Source organism: Canis lupus, chromosome X (assembly GCF_003254725.2).
Source record: "Canis lupus dingo isolate Sandy chromosome X, ASM325472v2, whole genome shotgun sequence".
Taxonomy (NCBI): domain Eukaryota; kingdom Metazoa; phylum Chordata; class Mammalia; order Carnivora; family Canidae; genus Canis; species Canis lupus.
In genome coordinates this window covers 89,617,760-89,623,759 of record NC_064281.1, presented here as the reverse complement: position 1 = coordinate 89,623,759, position 6,000 = coordinate 89,617,760, and positions in this window count along the sequence as shown.

Genomic DNA, 6,000 nt, shown 5'->3' with positions numbered 1-6,000 from the left:
TAATTTTTTAAAGGATTGTTTTATTTGAGAGAGAGAGAGAGAGAATGAGTGGAGAGAGGGGCAGAATGACAAGCAGACTCCCCACTGAACCCGGGGCCTGGTGCCCCCCACCCCAACCAACCATGCGTCCAATACCAAGACCCTGGGATCATGACCTGAGCCAAAGTCAGATGCTTATCCACCTGACCCACCCAGGCGCCCTTTAACTTAGGATATGTTTAACTCATCCTAAGTTTAGGAAAATCTGTGGTTAGTGGATATTCCTTCCTAATTTAGGCGAAAAGATGTCTATAATCGTAGTTTTCTGAGGAGTTGTGTGTTTTACTTTGTACAAAATATATTCAGGTATTTCAGAAGGCAGGAGAGGCAGGGCACCTGGGTGGCTCAGTGAGTTAGGCTTCTGCCTTCGGCTGTCATGATCTCAGGGTTCTGGGATCTAGCCCCAGATTGGGCTCCCTGCTGAGCAGGGAGCCTGCTTCTTCCTCTGCCTTTCCCCTCTACTTGTGATCTCTCTCTCTCTCCTCTCTCTCTCTCTCCTTTTCTCTCTCAAGTAAATAAATAAATAAAAAATAAATAAAATCTTAAAAAAAAAAAGAAGGCAGGAGAAGCTATGACAGCAGCTGCTGGCCAGATGCCACTTATTAAAGACTCTGTTTTTGCTTTTTTGGTGTCAGGGGTATACCAAAGCAAGAGAATTCTTTTTCTTGTGCTCACAAAATAATTAAATCTGCAGGCATTGACTAGAAATCTCCTTCTATTACTTCTTTGACAAGATCGTTTTTCTTAGCTTTATGTTAAAATGTTTATTTTTTGTGGAAAGATCTTTCATGTGGAAGATTAAAATATATGCAATAATTTTATTCATATATGGCATCAAGTATCCCTCAAGATTGCAAAGTTGCTTTTAAGAATGTAATGAATCTAGTAACAAAGTAAAATAAGTAAAATATTTTGTTAAAAACAAAGGCCATGCATGATCTGTAATCAATTTATTCCAAATAACTAGACTGCTATGCACAAGCAGTTTCTATAATACATTATTGCCTTGAACTTTCTCTTTCTTAAATTTTCCCAAATGAACAAGTAAAATTCTCTTAAGTTTGAAGGCAGCAGGTAAACACATATCCTCCTGTTATTGTTTTTATGATGGATTTTAAGATTAGAAAAGTGAACTTCTGAAAATGGTCTAGCTAACTAATGCTGAGCTTATAATTTATGGGGTTCTCCTTTGACACCTTAATAGCACTGGTATATCTATCGACCTAATCTTGTTACTGCATTTACTTCAAGGGAAAGCATATTTATAAATACTGGATTGCTGCCCTTTCTTCAGGAAGGCTGCAGGAACCAGCAGCTGATTGTAACTCTCTTCTAAGTACCCGATAAGCATTTTCACACCTATGACAGATGCACATCCTGTGATTCTAAATTTCTAAAAATGAAATCATCTATGTGAAATCACTCTGTGAAATATTAAAGGTCCTAGATATATTGAAGGTGTGAGATGACAATATGATGGCTTTATCAGAATACTGATTTTTTTTTTAAACTACGGGTTCATTCTCTATTCTTAATGGTTCTGGGCATAAAAAAGTTATAAAGTTATTCTCAAGGCTTTGAGGGGTTACCTGGGTATCTCTCCTAATTGGATGTAGGTAATTCTGTTTTCAGCTCACAAGAATTTTCTCCAAATCATATTTGATGTGTTTATTTATTAACACTTTTGAAATGTCATCCACCCTTGGTTTACTGATTCTCTCAAGAGGTTTTGGTGATGCTTCTAGTAGTTGAATTTTCTAATTTTTTTTTTTTTTTACTTCCCTCATGCTCCCCCACCCCACTCGTCTTTGGTTCTTTTCCTAGCTTTTTTATTTCAATACTCAATTATTTTCTCTATTTTTTTGTTTTTAAGTATATATACTTAATGTTGCATATTTACCTGTAAGTACCACTTCAGTTTTGATATGTAGAACTTTCATTGTTTTGAAGGGAGTTTTAAATTCACTAAACATGTTTTTTTCCTTATAGTTAGACTCTGTGTTTCTCATTTAATGCAATGTTTTCAGACTATAATTTACATGATATTAACTCTTTGAAATTTCCACTTAACTCCAGTAAATTGTTTTTTCTTTTTTGAAAGATAATGTTCACTGAGTACTGGGAAAGATAATATGTGTTGAGTTGTATTTTAGATTAACTTTATTTCTGCTACTGCTCAAAATCTTTATATCTTTACTTACATTTTGTTTGATTTATCTTTTTTATACAAGTGACTTAAATATCTTCAACTATAATTATGAGTTTGTCAACTTTTGCTTCCAGTTTTATCAACACACACATACCTAATACACAAACACACACATGATGGTATTATATGTATTTGGGTTCATACTAATAATATCCTTCTGATTGGTTTTATTTTTTTAATATCAGATGGTAAACCTCTATCACTACGAATGCTTTTTAACTCAAATTTTATATATTTTAGTGTTAAGATTTTTGTGCCATCTTTTTTTGGCTAGTATTTACCTAGTATAACTTTTTAAAAATTATTCTTAATTTTAAACTTCCTGTGACCATTTATTTTAGTAGGTTTCCTTATAGCAATGGATTTCTGGCTTTAAAATATATATATCAATTAATCTTTGTTTCCAATAGGCAAGTTTAATCCTTTTGCATTTATTTTTAATGTGGATATGTTTTGAATTACATATATATTTTTAAAGATTTATTTACTTTGAGAGAGAGATAGAATGTGCATGCAGGGGGAGGGCAGAGAGAGAGGAAGATGGAGAATCCTGAAGCAGACTCCACACTGAGTGTGGAGCATGACATGGGGCTTGATCCCAGGAACCCCAGATTATGACCTGAGCCAAACTCAAGTCATCAGCTTAAATTACTGAGCCACTCAGGCATCCCTATTTTGAATTATATTTTAACATTAAAAATTTTTTTCAATCTATCATCCCTTTATTTTTTTTTCATTCTCCATTCCTTACCTTAGCTTAGATTTATAATGTTCTATATGAACTCCTTCTCTTTCATTTGCTAATGTAGAAACAATGAGTTGTATTTATTATTATCTGTTTATTTGACAATTATAATATACACTGCATGCTACTCTTTTGTCCCATCCCCTTCAATCCAAAAGTAGCCAGTACTCTGGAATGCTTTTCTGTTTGTTAAAGTTGTATTGTTTTATGCATTTGGTTTTTTGGTATATTTTAAAAGATACAGCACCATATAAAATTTTGCTTTGTCATTCAACATTATGTTGCTAAGAGTCATGCATTTTGTTGCGCATATCTCTAGAATATTATTATATAAATATACCATAATTTATCTATTCTTCAGTCACTAAGCATTTGGATATTTCATCTTTTGTGACAGTGCTGCTGTAAATATTCTTGCAAATGTTTCTGGCACACGTGTACAAGAGTTCTCATGTTATTGTCGATTTATAAAGTATGTAAATATTCATCTTTATAGAAATACCTGAGTGTTTTCCAAAGTAGCTATACCAATTTATACTCTCAACAGCAATATATAAGAGATCCTGTGCATGTGACACTAGATCCTCTCCAACACTTCTCACTTTTTGTAAATCAAAATGAGGACATACTGTTATCACATTGTAGTTTGCACTTGTATTTCCCTTACTTGTGAAGTCGAACATATCTTTTTTTTTTTTTTAAAGATTTTATTTGTTTGAGAGAGAGCAAGTACAGAAGGAAAGGGAGAAGCAGACTCCTGGCTGAGCAGAGAGCCCAACGCGGGGGCTCAGTCCCAGGACCCATGACATCATGACCTGAGCTGAAGGCAGACACTTCACCGATTGAGCCACCCAGGTGCCCCTGAAGTTGAACATACCTTATATGTTGATTCCTCACAAGCATTTCTATCCTACAAAATATTTGTTCAGATTTTGGCATCATTTTTTCTTTTGACTTTATGAGAATTCTTTATGTATCCTGACATAATCCTTTGCTAGTTACTTGTGTTGTAGTATCTTCTCTCAGTTTCTACATTATCTCTTAATGGACAGATATTCACCCTTTTACTATAGTCACATTTACCGAACTATTCAATTCTGGTGTTGTGACTCGTTTTGAAAATTTCTCCTTATCCTAAGGTCAGAAAGATATTCACCTGTATTTTATTCCAAAGTTTTAAAGTTGTTCCTTGAATTTTAAAAGGCTTAATCGACTGAAATTTATTTTTCTAGATGGTGAGATATAAACATATGCTTTGATTTTTTGCAAATAGATAACAAATGTTCTCAGCTCCGTTTATTAAATATTCTCTCTGTCCTCTAGTGACTTATTTATAATTATTATTTTAGTTTTTATTGTAGTAGAGTTGACACAATGTTACATTAGTTTCAGGTGTACTAGTGATTTGACAAGTTTAAACCTTATGCTCTTCACCACAAGCGTAGCTCCCATCTGTCCCATTACATAGCTATTTCAGTATTATTGACTGTTTTCCTTATGCTTTACTTTTTATTCTTGTGACTTAGTCATTCCATAACGGGAGGCCTGTAACTCCCTCTGCTGTTCAACCATTTTGACCAACTCCCACCCCTTTCCCTTCGGGCAACTATCAGTTTGTTGTCCGCATTTATAGTTCTGATTCAGCTTTGTGTTTGTTTATTCATTTTTTAAGATTCCATTCATGAGTGGAATTATAGAATATTTGTCTTTTTTGGTCTGATTTATTTCACTTAGCACCATACCACCTAGGTCCATCCATGTTGTCTCAAATGGGGTAATATCATCCTTTTGAGGGCTGTGTAATATTCCATTGTGTATATATATCACATTGTCCTTATCCATTCATCTATTGACAGACACTTAGGTTGCTGTTGTAAATAATGTTGCAGTAGACATAGGGGTGCATATACCTTCTTGAATTAGCGTTTTCATTTTTGCTGGCGAAATACCCAAAAGTGGAATTATTGAATCTTAAGGCATTTCTGCTTTTAATTTTTTGAGAAACCTCCATACTGTTTTCCACAGTGACTGTATCAAGTTACATTCCCACCAAGAGTGCACAAGGGTTTCTTTTTTTCCACATCGTCACCAACACTTGTTTCTTCTCCTCTTTACCATTCTAACAAGTGTTAGATGACATCTCATTGTGGTTTTGGTTTGCATTTCCCTGATGATGAGTAATGATGAGCATCTTTTCGTGTGTCTGTTGGCCATCTGTATGTCTTCTTTGGAAAAATGCCTGTTCAGGTCTTCTGCCCATTTTTTAATTGCATTGTTTGTTCTTTTGGTGTTGAGTTGTATGAGTTCCTTATTTATTTTGGATATTAACCTTGTATTGGATATATCATTTACAAATATCTTCTCCCATTCAGTAGGTTGTCTTTCTTTGTTGTTGATATTTTCCTTTGATGTGCAGATGCTTTTGTTTTGATGTAGTCCCAATAGTATATTCTTGCTTTTATTTCCCTTACCTTAGAAGATATATCTCGAAAAATGTTGCTATGGCTGATGTCAGAGAAATTAGTGCTTGTGCTCTCTTCTAGGAATTTTATGGTTTCAGACCTCACATTTAGGTCCTTGATTCATTTTGAGAGGTTTTCTTTTGTATAATGTTAGAAAATAGTCTAATTTCATTCTTTAACATGTAGCTGTCCAGTTCTCCCAATATCATTTGCTGAAGACACTGTCTTCTTCCCATTACATATTCTTGCTTCCTTTTTCATAGATTAATTGACCATATAATATGTGGGTTTATTGCTACAGTCTCTATCTTGTTCCATTGATTTATGTGTCTGTTTTTGGGCTAGTACCATACTGTTTTGATTACTACAGCTTTGTAGTATATCTTGAAATCTGGGATTTTAATGCCTCAAGCTTTGTTCTTCTTTCTCAGAATTGCTTTGGCTATTTGGGGTCTTCCATGGTTCCATACAAATTTTAGAATATTTTTTGTTATAGTTTTTAAAAAATATACCTTTGGTATTTTGATAGGGATTGCATTGAATCT